Source organism: Sceloporus occidentalis, unplaced genomic scaffold, assembly GCF_023333645.1.
Source record: "Sceloporus occidentalis isolate IW3139 unplaced genomic scaffold, rSceOcc1.0.p SCAF_46, whole genome shotgun sequence".
Lineage (NCBI taxonomy): Eukaryota > Metazoa > Chordata > Lepidosauria > Squamata > Phrynosomatidae > Sceloporus > Sceloporus occidentalis.
Window position 1 is genome coordinate 4,074,604 of NW_028317026.1, and position 25,962 is coordinate 4,100,565.

Here is a 25,962-nt window from a genome sequence, read left to right on the forward strand (position 1 = left end):
GAGACACCAGACGTGCAATAGAGTAAAAATGACCAATAGGCTCACTCGCACGGTCTTTGTAACCCCTGACAGCGAACCTATGGATTTCCGCTCCCATTAACCCCTTCGATGCTGCGTTATTTAACACAGCATCGAAGGGGTTAACGGGAGCGGAAATCCATAGGTTAAAGGGCCGTGCAAGCGACCAATAGGCTCACTTGCACGGCCCCTTAACCCTTTAACATTTAACTAATTGAACAGGGAGGGAGACCAGTGGCATCGGCAGGGTAAGTTGCAGCATTGAGGTTTTAAAACCCCAATGCTGGAACTTGCCCTGCAGATGCCACTGGTCTTTAAAACCTCAATGCTGCAACTTACCCTGCCGATGCCACTGGTCTCCCTCCCTGTTCCATTAGTTACATGTCCATACGAGCAACTTTATTGTTCGCTCGTACGGACATTTAATTAATTGAACAGGGAGGGAGACCAGTGGGATGTGCCGGGTAAGTTGCAGCATTGGGGTTTTAAAAGTCTGCACGAGCGACCAACAGAGTGGCTCGTGCAGACTTTTAAAACCCCAATGCTGCAACTTACCCGGCACATCCCACTGGTCTCCCTGTTCTATCAGTTAAATGTCCGTACGAACGACTTTATTGGTCGCTTGTACGGACATTTAACTGATAGAACAGGGAGACCAGTGGGATGTGCCGGGTAAGTTACAGCACCAGGAGCCTAAAAGTCTGTACGAGCGACCAACAGATTCGCTCGTACAGCTTTTTAAAATCCCAATGCTGCAACTTACCCTGCAGATCCCACTGGTCTCCCTGTTCTATCAGTTAATAAATGATAGAACAGGGAGACCAGCGGGATCTGCCGAACAATTACGGCACCAGGAGTTTAACAGTCTGTACGAGCGACCCTATTGGTCGCCAGCAGGGGGCTCGTCTGCCATTGGTTGATGGCAGACGAGCCCCCTGCTGACGACCAATAGAGTTGCTCATACGGACATTTAAACTCCTGGCGCCAGAGCGGCTTTAACCCAGTATTAACCCCTTAACTGGGGAAAACGAAGAAAACCCGAACACGAAGAATGTCCGCGAATATTCGCCCGAAGAGAAGACAGGACCAGGCGAATATTCGCGGAATACGAAGTTTTTTTTTTTGCCGAAGACGAGCACGAAGACGAACACGAAGAGCCCCCTGGTGCCCAAGTCTAATGATTACCATGAGTATAGCTCAGATATGGAACTTTTCTTTTTATACAAACTTGTACACTAACTGATTTCTTAAGCATAACATTTTTGCTATTCAAAGTTTCTATTTTGGTAATTTTTTGGGTTTTATCATCAATAAAAATAAAGTAATAAATTTAGAACATTAAAGCAATGTTTTCCTCTTAGCAGAGTGTTTATAGATTGGTCTAAAAGTTTGTCTGCACATTGAGTGATATACAAAAGTAATGTGGTTTTAAAAAGGCTATAATCGATTAGCTGCCTAACTGCAGATTCAATCAGGTCCACTAAAAAATTCTGGCTTGCCAAGTAGCAGTGCACAAGCTCACTGTCTGCTTTTGTCAACATTCTTTCGAGAGGGAATATATCTGTAATTTTACTTTATTTCAATTATAGTAAACACCTTTTCCTTTCATCCAGCATTACGGTATTATGTGTATTTTTCTTCGGGGCATCTTAATATTTGGCTGCTCCTCAGACTCCCTTACAATGTGTTGTGTGGGTGCAATGGGCAGCTTGTCAATAAGAAAATAAACTTGGTACCAGAATTCCTTGAAATCTTAACAGAAGCTGTGACAACAACTTTGTCTCTGTACCAATTGCGCCCAACTCACAAGGGGTCTGCATTGAATCCATGAGCCCATCATAGCATTCTAGAAATGACTGACCTTCTGGGAGTTCCTGAGAGAACCCATTTAACTGCTGTATTAAATGGATGCTCATCCCCACAGTTTTTATTTCAGAGAAGAAACCTGTGTTTACATTATTGATCCTTCCCCTTTTATAAGCTGCATATCAGTTTCTCCAACAAATATTAGTAATTTAGGCACAACCTACTGAATAAGGTACCATGTCACAAATTACTTTTCCTTATAAGAAGCTTGTCTACTGAGGGTGCAAATTATTGTGCTCCTATTTATGCAACTGACTTCTAGCTTTAATGAATTCCCAAGCAATAACGACAAATGGAGCAGTCAAAATAGCAAGAATATTCTGTTGGGTACTATGTTGATATGTCTACTTTTAAAACTTTGCACCAAAATAGTCCCCTAATTATTTTCCTGTAACAATTGATTGTATTTCTTAGTGTTCATCACACTGTCATTTTTGTTAGGTCTTTTGTTCTTTCAAGAAGAGGATAATTACTGTAATTAATGGTTCCAGTTGTTTTCTGATAGCTTTGTCAGATCATTCCAATATTGAGTGCCTCTGTTCCTCAACATCAGCATCTAACAAAGACTAAGAATATGTAGTTGGCTCGTTATAACAATGCAAGCTGTCCGTTAATTAAATATGAATATAAGTAAGAGAAAATGTTTACAGTCAACGCGTAAATATGAGAAGCTATTACTCTGGCTTAAATCCTAGAGAAGGCTTACATTAATAATATCCTCTTAAACTGATAAGGATCACACTGCACAAATTTGAGGCTACCTTGTGTTTGGTAGAAAGACAGGAAGGAGCTAAGCAATAAGGCAGCTTCATGATATTAGTCATGGACAGATGGTAGTAGACAAACAGTTGTGACAAAAACTGATACCTTACACTGCCTGTTAGAGAGTTGCCAGGAAACCTTTCAGCGTTAGACCCAAACTCAGGGTATTACAAATAAAAATATTTATGGCATTAGAACACTAATGTTAAAGAGACACTCCTGCCATCATATGTACTTTAATTCTGCACCATCAGAGGCATCAGACTGTCCCTTTAATCTTTAGTCCTCGTGCTACACAACAGAAAATATGGCTCATCTGAAACTCCTTCTTTTGTTATTCATGGCATCACTAAATTCCTTTATATGATATTGTGTTTGTTTTACACATATTTTATTTAAGTAATCTATTTTTCTTTTTATTTTTTTGTTTCTTTTTAAAATGAAGTTTTTTATAGAAAATACCCACTCCTGACTTTTCCTATTTTTTGATTGTTTCAGAGAACTATAGGGTACCAGTGTATATAAATAGCCCAAAGCGAATAGACTTCTTGAAAGACGTCAATAAAATGGATGAAGTGGAAACATTTGACAGCTCTATAAGCAGCAAGGGACAGCAATTATGCAAATATACCAACAGAAGAAATAAGTAATAACTGTGCTGTTTTATTTATGCCTCATTAAGCCAGGTACTAATTGAGATCACTGCTAGATTTAATCAGGTGGCAGAATGTAGGAAGCACAAAACTCATTGATGCATTATGTTCCTTAGTTTATGAGATGGGACCCTTCAAACCATTGTGCTTAGGGGCCCTAAAACGTCGAGCCTATTTTGTTTTTAATACACAGTCATCTTCTGAAATCTTCTGTTTCATATACGGCAATATTCAGCCCAGGGGGCAACTATACCAGGTGATCAAGTAATAAAGCAGTCCAAGCCATATTTGAAATAAAACAATGCCCAATATGTACTCTGCAGTCTGGTCTCAAAACTCATAAACAGACAGTGATTGCTTTAAAAATACATAAAGGTAACACAGAAAGGATACAACCAGTAGATTATTTCTAAAGGTCCTTTTACTCTAGACACCTTGGTGGTGGTTTTGTGTGAAATTGCAAGTACCACACTCAATAAATGTTCCAACAATGGCCTAAGATCTTTAAATCAGAGCCGCCCAGGAGGCAATTGACTTCCTGCACCCCCCTGTACCCCTGAATTACTGCCCATAGTAGAAAAAGGGGCCATTACCCTTTGGCTCCTTAGTTTTAGTTTATGGTAGTTCTACTTTATGTTCAACAGCTTAGTGCTTTAAACATTGGGTTCATTTTGGATTATGTTTACCTCTCAGAGTGCTTACATAGAATTCTATGTAGGGACACCAAATAAATAATAGCATAACAAATATGAGTATTTTAAGGAAGTCTGTGTGTTCCCTACAGGGAGTAATGTGAAGCTTCTAGGCAAGTTTTTTGTGTCTTCCATTTACTCAAAAGTTTTGCTCAAAATTCTGGAGAAGGTTAAAGGATGATAAGCAAATAGTGTCATTCATTGTGGTAAATTTGTGGAATGAGTTGACATTTAAGAAACTCTGTATTTATGAGAGTTGCTGCTAGGTTTAGTCTTGACACCCCCGGGGATTATTTTATGAGCCCCTCCCTGCATTTACCACATAGAAGGGGGGCTCCTCCATGGTGGACCACCAGTGTGGTGACTGGGCAGTTGTCTTCACAAGTGGAATAACACAAACTGCCTTGAATTTGAAAGGGCTACATATGACAGGGAAAGACAATTGCATGTGTAACCTAGATTCTATTTATATGTTTCCCATGGGTACCTTTTTTTTGTACCATGACGTGTTGCCATAGGAATACTTCATGTAGAAGGACATGGCCAAAGATGGATATTTTTATACCTTCTTCTAAAAATATATATTTGGCTATATCTAAAATATAGAAACTATTATACCTAAAATATATATTTGACAATATGTGAGATATTGATTTGAGAATATGAAAGTATCATTCTGCAGTCATATTCTGTGTTGGTAAATCACTTGCATAATACCTGAGAAAGATCCTTGAAAAATCCTTTTGTTTTTAGGATAGTTAATGAAATTATTTTTAATTATTTATATTATTTAACCTGCTTGCAGCTTTGAATGTGCAAGAAAACCTGTTTGAAATAAATGAATTCTCAGTGTCTGTGGAATGAATAGAATAAACAATTTTCCCAAGGGGTAATCTGAAGTGCAGAAAACATTTCCCAATGGAATCATTATCTTGAATCTAATGATGGTTCTTTAGAAGTCACCAAGATAAGCAGGGAAAGTGCATGTGTGTGGTTAGGAGCAAGAGAATAGATGCGTGGTTAGAATCAGGAGCTGCTAGAATCCATGTTGGCGCTATGAAAAGTCGATACAGTTACTAACAAGTTTGATTATACTTGCACTGCAGTATAAAAAGTAGCCATCAAAACCTAAGGGGTTAATATATTAAATGTTTTTATAAAAATAATATAGAAATAATGATACATTAAAAACGTTATACATATGCAACTTGTGGTGGAAAGGCCAAAGCGGAATTTATTTAGCGTGTCAAAAACAGTAACGATGATAATATTAGTCATAATTATTTGACACTGTTGTATTAACCCTTTGAGTGCCAGGGACAGGACAAATGCTTCCCTATGGTAGACCAGCCCAATTTTCATAGTTTTATTATAAGGCAACCTACGGAATATATTTTTTTTAAGGACAAGTAAAGCTATTCATATATACCTAGTGTCGGACAAATTTCATTCACTTGCCACCTTATTAGGTACAGCTGTTCAATTACTTGTTAAAACAAATAGGTTATAAGCCAATCACATGGCAGCAATTCGATGCATTTAGACATGTAGACGTGGTCAATACAATTTGCTGAAGTTCAAACCAAGCATCAGAATGGGGAAGAAAGAGGATCTATGTGACTTTGAACGTGGCATGGTTGTTGGTGCCAGATGGGCTGGTCTGAGTATTTCAGAAACTACTGATCTACTGGGATTTTCACGTAAAACCATCTCTAGGGTTTACAGAGAATGGCCCGAAAAAGAAAAGATATCAGCAGAAATCAGAGGAGAATGGGCACAAGGTAGTTTTCTGATCTTTCTAACAATGTATACTATGTAATACAGAGCCTAGCATGCACAGTCCTGATAGCAGTTTGTAACTGGCACTGTACAGATATGAGATATCCGGGAGCTTGGCAGTAAGGGTAGTGGCCACAGGGGTGGAAAATGGGGTGGTTGAGGTGTTTTGGATAGGGCAAAGCACAGGGCAATTATGTTGCTATTTAAAGTTCATTCAGTATGAAGGTGCCCCTGACCCACTAAGAATTAGGGAAGCTTAACTGCTGACCTCAGGGGATCCTCTTCATTCAAAAGAAGCTCAGAGGAGTTTGGGCATGTAAGCAGGGTGTTGCATTGTGTGAAAACTTGAGTATTGTGGGGAACATTTAATCATGTAACAGGCCTAAAGTGGGCAGAGTAACTAATTCCAGTATCAATAAGGCTTGTGAAAATCATTAGTGATTACAGGGTATATAAATTAGTTCACCATGAAACCTTTTACCACAAACCCCTATTAGTTCACACCATAATGAAACATTTATGAGTAAGTCTATCCACTAATTCACTATTCACTAATGAAACTATCCTCAAAGACTCACATTGTCACACAATATTAAGGGCACAAACTGTCTTAACCACAGGTAAGACCAAATATTCCTTGAGTAGCTGACTATTTATGCATATGTCTTTTTAATGCCAATGTAGATAAACAGTATTATCTAGGCTCGAATGTAAGAAGTATAATGCTATGGCATTAAACAGTTAAGTTGTGTAAAATTGAGTATGATGCTAAACAATATTTCTACATTGCATTTTCAAACTGAAATAATCCGATAGCAGCTTCTTTAACCCCTTAAGGACCAGGCTGTTTTACCTTTTGTACCATTGGGACCGAGGCTGTTTTAACACTTTTGCGGTGTTCGTGTTTAGATTAATTGAATGTAATAAATATAATTTTCTCTTCACTCATTTAGTGAACCCACACAAATTATATGTTGTTTTTTTCAGGACAAGAAGGGCTTTCTTCAGATTGTTTTAATCATATTATCTAATTTCCCATAAAAATAATAAAATATGATGAAAAATGTAAAAATAAAACAAATTTTCTGACTTTTACCCCAAAAATCTTTTACTCATCCAAAAAAGCTAATGAAAAAACCTACTAAATATATTCTACTATTTGTCCTGAGTTTAGAAATACCCAAGTACAAGTAGCGTTTTGCTATTTCAAAACCATTTTTTCCAAATCTGGTAATTCTTCCCCCCCATGTGCCATTTCGGGTATCTTTGAAGCCGGCCAATGCAATTTACCCCATCAAATCATATATTTTTGAAAACTAGACACCCCAAGGTATTTCAAATGCTAGAATTTTAACTCTTTCCATGCACTAATTCTACCACCAGTCTTTGTCAAACTTTGTGGTAGTAATTTATTTTGTGTTTTTTATTGCTAAAATTGCTCTTCAGGTATGGATTTACAGGTCCTGGTATACATCACCTTCAAACAACACCCCAATATGTGTTCAGCAACATCTCCAGAGTACAGTCATACCCCCCATGCATGGGTTTGTCAGGTTGTTTGGGAGGTAAAACGCCACATTTAGGAAGTGCACATTTTTTAACTTGGAACTTTTACATCTGGTCATTCTGCCCCCATGTCCTAATAGGACCATCTTTGAAGCCGGCTAATTCAATTTACCCCATCAAACCATATGTTTTTGAAAACTAGACACCCCAAGGTATTTCAAATGCTAGTATTTTAACCCTTTCCATGCATGAGATTCTTTGAAGCCGGCTAATTCAATTTACCCCATCAAACCATATATTTTTGAAAACTAGACACCCCAAGGTATTTCAAATGCCACCAGCCTTTGACACACTTTGTGTTAGTATTTTTTTTTACACAAATTGTACTTTGGGTATACATTTATAGCTCCAGGTATATGTCACTATCAAACAACACCCTAATATGTGTTCAACAACATCTCTCGAGTACAGTGATACCACCCATGCATGGGTTTGACTGCTGTTTGGGGTTAAAAGGCCACATTTGGGAAGTGCGCTTTTCTTTCCCTATTTTGGTCAGTCTGTGCCTATGCCCTATCTTTGAGCCTGGCCACTACAATTTACCTCATAAAACCATATATTTTTGAAAACTAGACACCCCAAGGTACTTAAAATGGTAGTATTTAACCCTTTCCATGCATCAGATTCTACCACCAGCCTTTGCCACACTTTGTGGTAGTATTTTTTTTTATTTTTTTTCACACAAATTGTACTTTGGGTACAAATTTATAGCTCTAGGTATACGTCACTATCAAACAACACCCTAATATTTGTTCAGGGACATCTCCCGAGTTCAGTCATACCCCACATGTATGGGTTTGTCTGGTTTTTGGGAAGATACAGGGCTAAATTTAGCACTTGCTCATAATAATAATAATAATCGTTGATCACTTTCTAAGCTTGTTTAAGACCCAGCAATGGATGTTAAGGGGTTAAGAGACTTTATGTAAGGAAGTGAAAATGTGCCCTATAAATTTAGGTGCCTTCTCATGCTACTTTATAAACTAATCGAACAAACAAAAATCTGACTAGGAACATAAATTGAATGTTAAGGAAGTACTACAGTCCAGTGCACAGAAAAATGAATTATAACTTTCCATTCTGTAAGGGAGAGAGAGCACATTAAGCACAGTTTACATATAACAAATCTTCAGCTTTGTGCATTGTTCTTGCTGGTGAATAGATATTACCTTTCTTAATGTGTCTCTTTTCAGCTTAAGAAATCAATTCTGTCAGTGACCCATATTTCATTATAGGAGCCAGACGTGAACCAAATGAGTTGTAAATCTGCCAGCCTCCTCCAGGTGGCTCAAAATCTGCTCACTGTTAGGAGACAATTAACAGGTTGCAGGGACGTACCTAGAGTATTTGGAAAGGGGGGGTAATTCTATATTTGGTACCCCACCCATACCAAAAATGTAAAAAGACCCACACTCTCACTCACTCACTCTTTCACTCTCTCTCTTAATGTCTCCCTACCATTGTTTGTCGAGAAGAAGAGGCAAGAGAAGAAGCGGAGCTGTGGGAAAGTTGAAAGGGACTAGGAAGCGGTTGGCAGAGAATGTAGGGAGGGGGAGTTTCTGAGAGTCCTCTGTGTGCCAGTGTGTGGCTCTTTTGTGATGAGTGGTACACAGGGCAAACCACCCACCTCTCTAGGTACACCCTGATCATCGCAGAATAGAAGATTATATTAAAGGCAAAGTTTGCACTACTTTATATAAAAACACAATGTTTTCTGATCGATTTAAGCAGTGTTTACATAATATAGAATAGAATAGAATGCATTGCTAACTAACATAAACAATTGTTAATGCTGCTAGGGACTGAATATATTTGACCTTAGTACAGATCACTTTCACCCTGTAGGCTTCAGTTCACCTTCTTGCCCAGGCTGTGTAAGGCAGCAGTATTATCTATTCTATTGTTTCACTTCTGTGTAATATATTGCAATATATTTAAAATTCATATGGTAAGAGTATATTACAGCCTCTGTATGTTTACAGAGCTTACAGTTTGTTTGTTGTAATAACCTTTGCCAATCCCAGTCCGTGGGGAATAGTCTGGCTGTGTTTGCGTTATGAGCCACATGAGAACTGAAATGACTATTTCAAAGGCCTGTTAGCCCTTTTTTATGTAGACATATCTATCATAAAACTAATTCATTGTCTAAAATCAGAACATTGCAAAATGGTTGCAATTTAAAAACATTTCTAAATTTAAGAGGAATGTCTGTAAGATACCACCCTTTTCAGGACCCAAAGCATCCCCATTTCTCTTTTCTTCCCTGAGAAGCTTAGACTGTTTGATGGGTATGAGTGCATGCATGGCATGCTAAGGCAGGTGTGGGGGCCAGTAGCTAATGAGCCCAGCTAGGTGGCGTAATACATGTTTCGTGACCCTGCAGTAGTAGAGTGGCTGCTTGTACACAGAGCGCGAGCTGCACTTAAGATGAGGCCCCATTTGACATAAAAGGGAGGAACAGGGGAAGGAAAGGGATTGAGTGAGTGTGTTTATATACCGTATGTGTATGAACAGTGTGGGGACGATAGTGTATAGTGTTAGCACGAGTATCTCAGTGTATGGTATTAGAGCTAATCTCTTTTAGCACTACCTCTCCTGCTGCTCTCTTCTATGGTGGCCTCCATCTCATTCACACTCCCAGACCGGATGACAGAAAAGGTGGTGGTGTAGGCTTTCTACTCTTCCCAACTACTACTTTTCAACCTATCCCTCTCTCTCTTTTTCCCCTCATTTGAGGTCCCTGTTGTCCAGCTATTTAATCCAATCTCTTTATAAATTGCTTATATATACTGTCCCCCTGGACCTCCTAATGTTTTCCTCAACCACTTCTTCTCCTCCAATGTCCCATGAGTCATTCTTGAAGACTTCAACATCCCAGTAGACACTCATTTGAGTCATATGGCTTTGAAAATTCTTTCCATTACCTCCTCTTTGCATCTCACCCAGCATACGAACTCCCCTATTAATGATGATGGTTACACCTTGGACCTTAATTTTTCTAGCACGTGCTCTCTTTAATTAGTCCTCTAATTCCCCTTTCCCCCTCTTTGACCACCACCTTCCTATCCTGCTCTCTCACTTTGCCTCTCCTTCTCTTTCTCCCGAACAACCTAGCCTGACAACCTAGCTCTCTCAGTCTTCAGAAAGTTTCAACCAATTCCTCCCCTCTTTCTCATCTCAAACATATCATGTCCTAACCTTGCTACCTCTCTCTTTAACTCCACCCTTACATCTGCTCTTGACGATGTAGCCCCAACTACTACTTGCTGTTCTTGACGCTCACATTTCCAACCCTGGCACAGAAAAGTAACCCGATAACTTCGATGTTGTTCTCGTACTGCTGTACTTAGTTGGTGGAAGTCCTATTGTATGTCTGACTTCCTGCAATTCATACTGCATTCATTCTACTCTGCTCTCACACTAGCTAAAGAAACCTACTTCACTTCCCTTATCTTTCAGTTCCCTTCCTCTCCCTATCATCACTACTCCATTCACTAACCTTAATGTTTCTGACTTTGCCACACACTTCAAGAGTAAAATTGAAACAATCAGATGTGAAATATCTGATCAGTGCCCATCCTCTCTTTCTGTTCCTCTGACTCTACACCCTCCTGTACACTAAGTTTCCTAACACCAAGTCCTTACTTGACCCTCTTCAATCTGGATTCCACTCTCGAAATTCTACAGAGACTGTGCTTACTAAAGTTACTAATGACCTACTCACTCCAAATCCAAGGATCACTACTCCATGCTACTAGATCTTTCTGCTGCTCTTGAGACTGTCGACTACCCTCTTCTCCTTCAAACTCTTCTCAATCTTGGTCTCTGATTAGGATCCCCTGAATATGTCTAGACCCCTTTATATATCTTGTAATAAGTACAATCTCTTGTGTGACCGAATCGTTGTTTTGTCTCCCTGGCATTATTGAGAATATGTTTTCTACTAATGTTATCAAGACTCTCTTTGGCTAAATGGCATCTTAATGTTTTTTTTAATCATACCCAATTTAATGTCGCATCCTGGCTACAATTGTGTCTACAGCCATGGCCCCTATTGTGATTTACCAGCTATTTACACCAGCTTTTTTACTGGACTACGCTATCCACCTCTGGCACTATTGTGACTTACCGACTATTAAACCAGGCTTGTTTACCGGACTACCCTATCTGCCTGTGGCCCCCTGTTTGCTTACTGGACTAGGCTCCTTGTCTCTTGTGTCAACTCCTAGTCTGTGGCTCCCCCCCGATCCCTAATGTCATCAATATACAGTAGCTTTTATAAAAAGCACATTGTTATGGTTATTGTGGCAAATAAATTAGTTTTGCAATGTCATCATTAGGTTTAGGTCTAAGGATACAAATGTTGTGCCCATCGCTGTACCTCTGGTTATAACAGGTTCCTTCCGATACATTGATGATTGAGCAGCACTTCCTGTTTCTGGCGGATGTATTCGACGTTGTTTTTCCTGTCTCTATGGACATACATATGATTACTCACTTCATTTACTGGATACCCTGTAAGTACCATTAGTGGTAGTGGGAAACCTTTTAATAATAAACATACTGCACTATATATTTCCTGTGTGTGCTTGTATTTTCTCCATTTTCTGCTTTTGAGGTCCAAAACGACCTCAACATCAGGCAGCACCACGTTGAAATAATATATCATTTGAGATTTTATATTGAACTTCATTGGACTTTTTTTTAGCAGAACTGGGTCTGTTTTTTTGCTATTTTACATTGGTATTAGTGTATGTTGTTTATGTGAGTCTGTGTGTTAGACCAATAACCCTAGACTCATCCCTGAATAAAATACATACGTCTCCTAAACACACATAGCAAAATGTGCAAGTATACATTTGAAGATTGCTACTAAAGGGCAAAGCAGGCACACAGAGTGGTAAGCCCTCATGTACCTCCTTGAAGTCAGGCACAATTAACTGTGAAAGTAAACGTGGCATTTAGTTTGGGGAAGGTCATGGCGAAGGTCAGTTTGTATCACTGATACTAAGGAAAAAAATAAATAAAATGCCTTTAACAGATTATTTGGAAAACATTTTGCGAAATGAATGATTGTGTTCAGTAATAAATGATGTGACTAGTAAGTGACCTTTAGACAGATGCTTACATCAGAGAACACAAAAAAAGTCATTTTTCAATGTCATGAAAAACCCACAATGGCATTTATGTCATTTTCCATGAGTGTGAGGACAGAGAGATGTATCTGCTTTAGTTTCTCAAGTTAGATTAGAGCTATAACATTTAATATATAACAACATATATATATATATATATATATATATATATATATATATAACTCATATATATATATATATATATATATATATATATATACTGAGAGCAGGGCTGCACATTTTATGTTTTCTGCCTTTAGGAATAAAGAAACACAGTTTGACTGTCTATGTAATAGTGTGAAGAATGGGAATAATTTGTGCTAAGCGAAACTATGGTCTGTTTTAATAGCAACTTTTAGATGCTAACAGTTGTTTAACTTTTTAGAATGTGTATTAATGAGCTGTGAATGATTGCTATGGGATTTCACATAAACCTACTTAAACAATGCTCTAATTAACAGTTAAATGGATATTTTATTAGGGAAATGTTCCTAACAGTAAATATGGCATTTCCATTAATCACTGCATAAAAAAATGTCTGCTGGAACCTAAAGTTATTAAATTGTAAAAGTGGCTTCTACAGAGAACCTATTGACCTCTCAGCAGATTGAAACTCAGGTCTTCAAATATCTAAGTAGATTCCCCTTGCTGCTTAACCTTGTTGGCCTCAGTGATTGCAAATGCAGTATCCATGGCTCCATAAGTGGGTTGGAGGTCACTTGGCTATGACATCCTGCTGACCCCAAGTATGAAATATATTATCTGGTTGCATATACCGTATTTGCTCGATTATAGGACGACCCTGATTATAAGACGACCCCCCAAAATCTAAATATTAATTTAGGAAAAAAACAAAAAGCCTGAATATAAGACGACCCTATAGGAAAAAAAGTTTTACTAGTAAATATTAATTCATGTAAACAATTTTTTGATATTTAATAAAAGCTATGATTGAGAAAAAAATACATATATTTTTTTCCTTTTATTTGCCAACCTGCCCCCCCAGTTATGCACATCTGCCCCAGGGTTGCCACTCTGCCCCCAGAAATGCCTTATACCCCGTATTTGCCACTCTGCCCCATGATGTGCCTTTTAACCCTCTATATGCCACTCTGCCCCATGATATGCCTTTTAACCCCCTATATGCCAGAGTGGCATATAGGGGGTTAAAAGGCATATCATGGGGCAGAGTGGCATATGGGGGGTTAAAATGCATTTCTGGAGGTATATATATATAACTGCTAACAGCAATCACACTCCTATTAAGCCAAGGCAGCCAGTACATGCTGGAACCTGGGGATGATAGGAGTGTGAGTACAGCCTCCCTATGCCATGCTACTACCACCACTACCCTTACACATCCATGCTATCACATACACTCTCATTCACAAACATTGAAATACTCATTCATTCCATTAATCACACATACTTGCTCAAAAAGCCTCCCCCACCCCCTTACCTGAACTGCAGATCTCTCACTCGAGGACTTCTGCAGGGGCCTGGCTGTGCGAGCAACTTCTCTGGCCCCGCCCCCAGAGGAAGGAGGGGGGAGGCAGAGTTATGTGACACTCTTCTAGCTTCCTGTTCTCCTGCTGCTCGCGGCCAAAGCACCGGTAAGCAGCCTGGCCCCAGCGGACATTTTGAGGTCTGATTAGAAGACGACCTCAATTATAAGACGAGGGGTATTTTTCAGAGCATTTGCTCTGAAAAAACCTCGTCTTATAATCGAGCAAATACGGTAATTTCATTCTTTTTTCTAAGCATTTCATAAATTAAAAGCATGACAAATGTTTAAGAAAAGTATAAATAGAGTCAAAATATTACATGATTAAAGGTTTTGGCCATTCAGCAGTACTGGGAAATGATTGTCCTAATACTGCATTTAGTTATAAAGTGGAAAAGCACCTTTAATCAGACATGTGGATCAAGATGTGCTCCAGGCACTGTAAAAGAATCTCCACAACATATGAAATTGTATTAAGTAGTAGTAAGAGAATCTTGTAAATTGTACTTGCCACCAAACAATATGGGGATCTTGTGCCAGTGTCAGGAACTGGGTCAATACAGACGACTGTAATGACCCAGCGAGCCCAAAGATGGAGTTCAGGAGGTATTGCGCAGGAGTGGAGTAGGACAGGGCCTGGTGCAGGGCGACCGCACTCACCCGGGTGTTGAGCACCTAGGGTTGTGCAGCCACATACCAGCACCCTGACATAGCAGCGGATGTAGTCCAGAACAGAGCAGAACGAAACTTGGCTGGATGTGGAAATCCGAACAAAACTTGGATCTGACAAAACGAACAGAACTTCAGAGATATCCTGCAGGCACCCTGGAGCAGGCATGAAACATAGCACTGGAATCATGTGCAGGATGCTGCAGGCAGGGAGCATGGAAGCTAAGCAGAGTATCAACAGAAACGTAGCAAGCAAGGGTGACAGAGCAAGGAACAGGGAGGCCGAGCAAGGAACATAACCATACAAGACATACATGATACAGGGCACAACAAAGGAGAGGGAACAAGGCAAGGAACACAGGGGAAGGAGTGAGGAGCCGGAATCCTCGGACGCTTCTCCTTTAAGCAAGGATAGGACATCTTAACTGGGACGTGGGGAGAGGAGAGAGGAACCAGAATCCTCAGATGATTCAGGGAAGGAGGATAAAGGTACATAAGAGACAGACAAACATGAATACTAGCCTAGGACTATGAAATAACAATTGGAGATTCCGTCACATCATATGGCCATAGTATGCTTAGCCCACCACTACACCAAAGTACTCCAATGACGGTGGGTCCTAACGCTAAGCCCTGCATACGAAAGTACTGATAAACTAAACAAACAAACATGAAACCCAAACACATAGCACTGAGACATACCTTTAGACTACAGACTGAGAAACAGAACACACTGGTGGGGCACAACTTATAAAGGAAACAGAGCTGAAGCAAAGAGCAGAACTAGAATCAAGGAATCAGAGGTTCAGGACAGAGCATATGGAAATCCAGGAGTGGACCACAACAAAACATGGGAACTGAGGCAAGGCAGGGAAAAACAGAGATATGCAGCTCCGCAGCCTGGATGGACCCTGACAGTATCCCCTTCCGAATGAGTGGCCTCCGGACGCGAACAGAAACTTCAACATAATGAAGGCCCGCTCTCTGACGGGAGAACTGTTTGAAAAAGTCAACCCAGGAACCAGCATACTCGGGATTCTGGAATCTCTTCAGATGGAGTCCTTCGACGGCCAGCACTACCGCTTAGCAGACCAACCTCCTCCAAAACAGGAATCAGCATATCTGACAGGAATGAGGAAGCCGTTTCTTGCAAACGCTCCTCCGAAACAGAAGTCAGCATATCTGAACGGAAATGAGGAAGCTGTCTCGAGCGAACTTTCAGGTTCAAGCGAAGTTACTCTCATAGTAAGGGAACCCATGCAGACCAAAACAAAAGACCACCAGATGACCGGAACACTGTTTAGCAGACCGACCTCCTCCAAGACAGGAATCAGGGACAGAACACCCCTCGGCTGGGGCTCAGGACAGGACACCCCTCAGCCGGGGCTCAGGACAGGAATCAGGTTCACTGAACAAGGATGATGAAGCCGACTCTTGCAGACTCAGGTCCAGAAACAGGTATGCATCATAACAGGCAGGAAGAGCTGACAGAACACCGAAACCAGCATAGCACAGTGGGCTCATTGGATCTGTGACATAGCTGGTACGTCAGCTGCTGCTATGTGCTCAGGTGTCTGGGCATACCAGCACAGCCACCTCAACCCCCCGCCCGAGCCTTTGAACCCTCCACAGACAGTTATATTATAGTTTTAAGGGGATAAATTGAAATATGGGACCTCTACTCTGTCCCAAATAAACGTGGACCCAGCAAACTGATCTGTCAAAATTTCATGTTTGAAAACTGTAATGGGCGTGTTCCAATTTTGAACCCACGGTGCCTAAAAGACATTACCTAACCATGCATATGGGATATTCTTGTACTCGGGGGGTGTTTCTCAATACAAATCACAAGTTGTTTCAGTAATTTCACGTACATGGACATGTCTTGTCCTCGTAAATTTGTAAGATACATGAATGGGGCCTAACAACAGGCGCATCAATTATTGTCCACCTGGAACAAAAAAAGGTTTAATGAAGAGATTTTGCATAGGGAATGGGTAAAGTAGATATTTAGCGGTCAACGTCTCATAAATGATTATGCATAATTTACTAAATGTATCTGTAGACCTGACCTATTCAGTCTCAGCCAATCAAATTCTCCAAATGCCAAGATGCAACATCAACATTAGTGGTACACTTAGGAGATTCCAACTGTGTTCTCTAAGCACCATGCTTTTAAAACAGTATGGTTCTAAAATAATTTAGCGCCACCTGTGAAGTTTTCATTCTAACCACAAATAAATCAACAATATATTTCAATTTTATATATGCTAATACCTTATCATTAAAGATGTGCAGTAACCATACGGGTGTGATTTAACTACAAATTGTGACATTCATTAAGAGATCCTGCTTGGGTCTGATTTAGCCTTACAAGGTGACCTTGAAGTCTCTATCTTAGTTTTTTTTCTTTTATAAGCCGAAAATCTAAATATATTATTAAACATGTACAGTCGTGTGAAAAAGAAAGAACACCCTCTTTAAATTCTATGGTTTTACATTTCAGGATATAATAACAATCATCTGTTCCTTAGCAGGTCTAAAAATTTGGTAAATACAACCGCACATGGGATATTACACCGCGTTGTGAAGTTAAAATGTGGCACATCGCATGGAAAACCAATGGATATATGTAACATATTTAATTATTTCACTGTGCTTTCATAGCTTAGGGACAATTTTTCTAACCAGTTCCATATTGAATGGTCTATGGATGTTGTCAGACCTGATTTCATGTTTGTATGCATGAAACTGTTGATCATATTTATCAATTATGGAAGTCAAAACAGCACCAATTCCGAGGTAATTCCCCCAGATTCCAATGTATGTTTCCAGCACTTTGCATTTTAATTGCTCCATTTTTGCCCTAGTAAGTTAAGTATGGCTTTTTATCTGGCATTTTAGTAAGCTTGGTTGTTAATTCTAAAATTTGAAATACTTGTATAGGCTTGTATAGAGGTAGCAAGAAAGACCATGGAACAGAATGAAAAAGTTTAGAAGCGGACAGAGAAATTTATGTTTTCGGTCCACCCTTTTAGGCTTCCTAGTGGAAATCAAGGATGACTCTGCTGGTACTGACTCACTATAGTTTTTGGATAGGTACACCAAGTGAAAATGTCGGTAAGGTGACATATATAATGTGAAACTTAGATGTGGGGACAAGGTATTTCACCTGAGAAATTTCCCTAAGCATTACATTTAGTCCAATGCTACTTTGGTTAGTCTGGTTAGTTTGGGTTTTTTATTTTTTTTTTATTTAGCACAGATATTCCCTCCTAGTGGGTAACTAGTATAATCAATTTTAAAGAAATGTTACATTTTGGCTTTTATGAGCAATTGGTATGATAAACCAATGCAAATTAATACCAGGCACAACAATTATTATTAAAGTTTGCTCATTTGAAATTATCATTACAGAATAAACATGCATCATTAACTACTGTATATGATGAAAACTCAAATTGCTCCCTTTCCACCAATAACCAGAAAACATGAATGTTATTATATTCCTTTAACTTAAATTACGTTTTTTTTCCCTGGAAATGATCTGCAATATAAAAGATTATTAAACATATAATTAATTAATTGCCAGTTTAAAGAGGCACAACTATATTAAAAACATATGTGAGTGGCTTCCAACTCATTGCATTTGTACAAATAGTCAAATTTAGAAAACAAGAGAGAGTTTGTGTAGGTGCCATACTATACACACAGTATGATTTCTGAACCTCCGGCAGATGATCCAGCTGCGTATGCCAGGTAGTACAGGGGAGCTTTTGCACCTGGATCTTTTGATTTGAAATTTCCTTTTATTCACTTGGTGGGCAGGAGGTGGACAATCTTTTTATGTACAAGTAAATGCTGAGGACAGAAATGGTAACCCTTTCATTTTTAATTCCTGCAGTTTACTTTCTTGAGCTCATGTGCCAATTCATCTTTGATGTTTACTTTTTTTTGCATGGTTCACAATTTAGTATGTTTTGAAGCTGTGCAGATACTGCAGAGGACTTCAGAAGTTGTTTAGAATTATTTCACTGAAAATACAGCAGTGGATGCAGGTCTGGCTTTGAGATGAGGAAGGCCATGAATATCCTCCTGTCTTATCTCTCTTTTTAGGTTGGGGGGTTGGTGAATCCCCTTAATTCTAACAATAAGTGTGTAAAGAAGCCAATCAGTATCAGGAAAGCACTTCCGCTGAAATCAATGGGACTGATTTTAATACATACCGTATTTTTCGCTCTATAAGACGCACCTGCTGATAAGACGCACCTAGATTTTAGAGGAAAAAAAAAAGGAAAAAATATTTTGAGCTAAAAAATGGGCTAAAATATTTATTACAATAACTGAATAAGCTATGAACACAGTAAGACACACACAGTAAGACAGACACAGTAAGACACACACAGACACAGTGAGACACACACACACAGTAAGACACACACAGTAAGACCTCCCTCCCTAACCCCCCCTTCTCAGGATCTCCCCTCTAACTCCCTAACCCCCCCTTCTCAGGATCTCCCCTCTAACTCCCTAACCCCCCCCTTCTCAGGATCCCCCCCCTCCGCCCTTAAACTCCTGTGTTGGAAGCGTGAGGCGTTTGTCTCGGGTGCCGGCGCTTCACTGCTGAGCGCCGGCGTCTGACGTCATATGCCGGCGCCCAGCGTAAAGCGCCGGCACCCGAGACAAACGCTTCCAACACAGGAGTTGAAGCGCTGAGGTAGGCGGCGGTGGCGGCCGCCGCCAGCAAAGGATTCCTGTATATCTGTCAGGCAGGGGGGCCCGAGAGTTGCCGAGCGGTTGTCTTCAGCAACCGCTCGGCACCCCTTGGGCCCCCCTGACTGGCAGAAATCCAGGACTCCTCTGCTGGCGGCCGCCGCCGCCTGCCTCAGTTGCGACCCCGGATTTATCGGCGTATAACACGCAGGTAGGGTTTAAGCTCCGGATTTTAGTTAAAAAAGTGCGTGTTATACGCCGATAAATACGGTATATCGTTGCCCCCCCCCTCCCTCCCTCCCTCCCTGCGTGCGTGCATCTTCGCTCCATAAGACGCGGCTGATTTTTCATCCTACTGCGTCTTATGGAGCGAAAAATACGGTATTTACAGGGGTCTGAATAGACCCTGGCTTGCAGAGGTAAGGATGGGGGAAGAGGCAAATGCATATGCTCATGCATTTGCAAAATGGATACTACGAAAATGTTAAAAGGACACACAGCTTTATGCATTTATGCAAATCGACTGACCAGACTTGGATTCACTGAAGTGTTTAATTACATTTTTCATGGCATGCACGTTCAAACCCCCCTCACTACCCCAATATAATAAAATTGATAACAAAATGTTACAAATTGAAGCAGGGATCCACACGACCCCTTACTAAGCAAGGATGGAGGTGAGGCATTGCCCCCCTCTTCCCCGCCTCATATGGTGTGGGGCAGGGGGTAATTCAGTTAACCTTGGGAAATATATTACCTATATTATCCTATAGGAGGCTTGGGTCCCAAGTTGTGCCCAAGCCCATAGTGGGAAGGGGGTTTAAAAAAACAATTAACTGATAGGAGCCATTGTTGGTTTCCTGCTCCCCACTGGCGTTAGGAGGGTTAAAACATTTAAAAAAATTACCATTTAGAAGGACACACCCAATCCCATGCCCTTCCCCCTCCCTGCATCTCTGCCATGTGGGCTGGTATGCAATGCCAAGAAATAGATACCATTCTACCACATCCAGTGGTATCAGATAGAGCTGTTAATACTAGACTCATTACAGAAAAAATGAGCATTTTCAAAATGGATTCAGCAGTATTGATACACCTCTTCTAGAAATATGTGTTCTGAATAACATCCAAATATATGTTTATTTTTAAAGATTTTAAAGCAGACTGGTAAATGATGAAAGGAAAGCGCGAAGAAGACAAAACAAAAGGATGGAAAAGAAAATCCATGAGACAGGACTAGATTGTGAGTAAGGAATTATATATATATATATATATATACCGTATTGGCGCGATTATAGGCCGCACTCCCCCCCCCACTTTAAGTCTTTAAAGTGGGGGTGCGGCCTATATTCGGGGTCTAGCGCCCGACGCCCGGGACATGCAGTTCCGGGCGCCGGGCAGGCAGCAGGGTTAGGATACAGATCCCCCGCAGCGGTGCAGGGGACCTGTATCCTACTCTCTGATACGCTCAGACAGCCTCCCCTGCCAGCACTTCCCACGGGGGGAGTGCTGGCACGGGAGATTGTATAAGGGCATCGTGCAGACGTTCACCGGCAGTGGTGAACGTCCGCACGATGCGTTTTACCTCTGCCCCCAAGACTTACCAGAGCAGACTCCCGGGTGTCTTGCGGGGCCGGCGGGGGACACCTACGCAATACTCGTATACAACTTCCGGTGCCGGCACATCCGCTGAGTCCCGGCACCGGAAGTTGTGTACGCGTATTGCGTAGATGTCCCCCGCCGGCCCCGCAAGACACCCGGGAGTCTGCTCTGGTAAGTCGGGGGGGGGGCAGAGTGGCAGCATATCTCGGGGGGGAGGAGGAGGAGGAGGATAGTGGCATCATATCTCGGGGGGTAGGACAGTGGCAGCATATCTCGGAGGGGGGACAGTGGCAGCATATCTCGGGGGGGCAGTGGCAGCATATCTCGGGGGGGGCAGTGGCAGCATATCTCGGGGGGACAGAGTGGCAGCATATCTCAGGTGGGGGAGAGTGGCAGCATATCTCGGGGGGACAGAGTGGCAGCATATCTCGGGTGGGGGAGAGTGCCAGCATATCTCGGGTGGGGGAGAGTGGCAGCATATCTCGGGGGGGGGCAGAGTGGCAGCATGTCTATTAAAAAATGTTTTCTTTAAAAAAGCACCAAACTTTTAGGGTGCGGCCTATACACGGGGGCGGCCTATATCAGAGCCAATACGGTATATATATATATATATATATATATATATATATATTCCCTTCTCACCTCTACGGATGGTGTGTGTCTTCCTCAACCTCGGGTTCACTACCAGAGGCCTGGGAGTTTAAGGGTTCTGCACAGTAATTTAGCTGTTCCTAGCATTGCACTCTTCTGGACAGAGTGTTCTGATTTTCTTCCTGGAATCTGTTGGAGCCACTCTCCCAACAGAACTCACAAAGACCACTGGGACCACTTTGGCCTTCACTCTCCACATCGTCTCTAGTTGTTCTTTCAGGCCCTGGTACTCCTCCAGCTTCTCATAATCCTTCTTCCTAATATTGCTGTCACTTGGCACCGCTAAATCTATCACCACCTCTGTCGTCCTTGTCTAGTATTATAATGTCAGGTTATTTTGAACCGGTACGAGGAGACAGGAAGAAGGGGTCGCAGGGTACGCCAGTGCTACATAGTCTGCAACTTGGGTCGTGTCTGGTGCAGTAGATGGCTGCCTTTATGGATCTGGTGCTTAGTGCCTGCCCTTGTGCTGCCATTATCAGTGCCTCAGTGCTGTCTTTGGGTCCAGCCCTCTACAGCCACTGGTAGGATTTCCCAATGTCAGCCATCTCAGGTATTTGTCAATGGTACATCCCATGCAGGGTCGTGGCTCAATGGAGTTTAGATACATAAAATATTTTGTTAAATAATGTGGTGATGCCTTTTTAAAATATCCCATTGTTCATTACTTATTTTGAAAGCTATTTAACAGGATTTTGAAGTTAAGAAGACAGATTCTAAAATGAAAATTTTTTTCTCCCTAAATTGACTTTTATTTGTTCTGTTCTGGGCGTACAGTCTGTATGTAATGAAATTATAGAAAACAACCAGTTTGGTGACTACCAACAAATAATATCTTGAAATATTAGCTGAACATAATGTAAAACAGAAACATGTTTAACATGTTTTGTGTGTTAGAACAAACGCTAAAAATATTGTTCTGGGCTCTATCATAATGTTGGCAGGAACAATAAGTTAAATCGTTCTGCGTTCACTCATTGAAATTATCAGCACTTGGCACAAAAATTGATAGTCATGTGGGCTGTGTCTCTTTTTCATGGAATAAAATGGTTCACAAATATATGTAGTTTAAATGGAATGAAGAGGGGGTTGTTGTGTCACATTAAAGTACAATGGTTGTTATGTATTATTCTGCCTCTTCTATACAGCCTGGTTGCTTGCCTGCATTTCATGATGCTTTGTGATACTTCGTGCTTACAAGGGTATGCATATAGGCCTGTGTGGGGGTTATTGGGTCCCTTATGACGCTACATTCTTTGCGATGTAATTGATTTAACATTTTTTTTATATTTAGCAGACGCACACACATTTGTCCTTTCATCTGACTAAATGTAAACAAAATGCCCTATGGCTTATGTCATCGTTTCATCTTTGATGCGATCACCAAAAAAAACATACTGTCTCCTTAAGATATTTCGCAGTATTAAAATATTAAAACTAACAAGCACTGGTATAGATCCCTGAGGTAACCTACTAATACTACATATGAATATTTTCCACTACTGCAGACCTCTGTTTTCTGTCTTTCGGTCATTGACTTCAACTTGGGAATAACATTAATTAAACTCTTTAGTAGGTTAAGCAAATAAACCTTAGCAGATATGTAATGTATTTTTTCCTGTCATTTTTTATTTATTAATAAAGGAACATTTAAGAAACTTTTGCAGATTCTATTGTAACAACCTACCAGTGTCTACTTTTTTGTCACATGACAATTAAGTGTTTCCAACAAAAAATATGCATCTGACAAAAAATTTTAACATTCAAGAATTACATCTAGGAATGGTTTGGCCATTCAGCGGTACTAGGATTTACTTTTTAATGACACATTTGGTTATATTGTAAAATGTAGCCAAGTAGGTGTAGCAGTTCTATTAAGGGGAAGAATAGCTCATTACTAGTTTTTTTAACATTATACATATTATTTAAATAATATTAACATAAATAAAAAGAAATGATTGAGTGTGATCATCCAGAACCTCAGAATGGTATGGCTATAATGGTAACAGAATCTGCTGCAGGGTCAAGAAATCTTTGAATCCCATAGCTCTATAACTAGATGAAATGATTAATTGCACTGTATATTTCTAGGAGTCTCCTGGGTAAAAGGCAGAACAGAAAGTGAAATTTAAAGAGATAAAATATATTTTTTTAAATTTTGAATTGTGTTTTTTCTGCAAGCCACTTGCTTCCCAGTGGACTCCTAGAAACACACATATTTATAAAATGTCCTCTGATTGTAACACCAGCAACTTTGGTAACTTTAAATTAAACTGGCTTAGCTTCCACCACCTAACACCAGGACCCTCTTGAATGACACAGGTACCATTCATAACAGAGTTAAGATTTGATATTTTGCTTGAATTAATATATATTTTATGTAGTAATGCTGAAACAACAATACATTGCAGCATGTGTGATACATAGTTAAAATATCACAATAGTAATCTAGAAACCAAAGTAAAGGTGTTGGTTATTATAGACAGCATGTAGAGCCATGCTACCTTAGATAGACTGGTAGCTCATTTATGAAAGGCTTGCCTTACCTGTTGTTTCAGTAGGTCAAGTTGTCATATTATATACTACATGTTATGTCCCGTCTACCCATTGTACAGCACTATGGAATTTATTGGCACTATAAACAATAAATAATAATAAAAAATAATAATAATAGAGTCCATTTCCTTATCATTTGGAAATGCCCACTGTGGCGCAAAAGTTTTTGAAGCCCCTTCGCCCGGCTAAATGAGCACAAAGCAAAGCCATCTTAAAGGTGTCTTGCATGACTTTCCATGACTTTTCCAGTATTCATCATCTTATGTTCTTTGCATACCATTTCTACCACTACCATAAATTTAAATATGACCATACTCCTATAACTTCATGTTCCTATATTTATCTCCATTAGCACATAACTCCAGTTAGAAAACAAATCCTTATATACCATGGACTGCTTTGTTTCTGTATCTTGTCTGCTGGTGGAGAATGTTAAACTCCAGCCTTGCTAACCGCATCCCATAAAGTTATAAACCAATATTACCAAGCAAAACTGCTGCCCAAATTCATATTTATTATATATTGAGTCTAACCCTGGTCCCTCACATTTCTAGTCTCCCCTAGCCTCTCCCCTTAAAAAGACCTCTCACTTGCAACATCTGGAGCCTACTCCCTAAACTGGATGCACTACAATTTTTTATTTTTTTTAAAATTACAAATCCGAAATCATTGTGCTCTCAGAATGATGGTTAACACCCAAATAACCTAACTCTGCCACTGCAATACAAGGGGATTCGTGTTTCCAAAATGACAGAGTGTTATAAATATAAAAACGTGTCTGTATCTTACTGTGATTACTGAATAACATTTAATGTATGAATATATATTTATATACACTGTTATGCTATCAATAACCACTAACTATTGAGTGTAAAGTCAGAGTCCACACTCCTTGTTTTCTGCAATTAACAATATTTATTAAGAGAGGCTAAACAAACTAACAATACATATACAAATTACTATAAGTTAGTATATGCTGTTACCAAACTAACTATTCATTGATTGAATGGAAATAACAAAGAAACAGCAGGATAAGCCTGTAAACATGTGATACAATTACCACTCCCTTGTGATCATCTCCACGCAGACTCAGAGAGAGAGAGAGAGAGAGAGAGTTGGCAGGACTTTATAAACACAATAAGTCCTCCTTCTGCTGGACACTCCCCTGGTAACCTATCTTCTCCAGTGACCCTTAGAGACCAAGGTGATAGAAAAGGGAAAGGACATTGCACTGGGGGAGGGAGTGGAAGGTGACCAAATGTCCTAACTGATTTGCCATGTGCTCTGCAGAGAAGAATCTCCATTAATGTTTGAGACCATTTTAAGGTCTTGTATAGAGAGGCTTTGCCCATTGGATCTCTGCATCAGAACACCATTTCACTTCATTGGCATACAGTTGGTTGTCAATCATGCCCTCCTTTTTACATCCCTCCTTTTGACAATGAAGTGGATGAGACCCCTGGACTCTATAAAACCCACTGGAGACAAGAGGGAGAGCGTACCTCGCAGCGTATCTACTATGTATGCATGCCCAGCCCGCTATTCACAGAGTTCTTTCCATTTGCATTCCATAATGGAGGTGATATACTCTGGCAATCAATGACTTCAGGTAACAACACATACAAACTTGAATAACAATACATACTACAGAAACACACAATATAAGAAGTATCAGTTAACAATTATAATGCTGCTGTCATACTGGCTATGTCTACTGCATTCACTAACCCAACCCAGGCCCTACACCTCCCAGAACTGTGTCCACAATCCCTCTTCTATATCTACTTTTACCCATT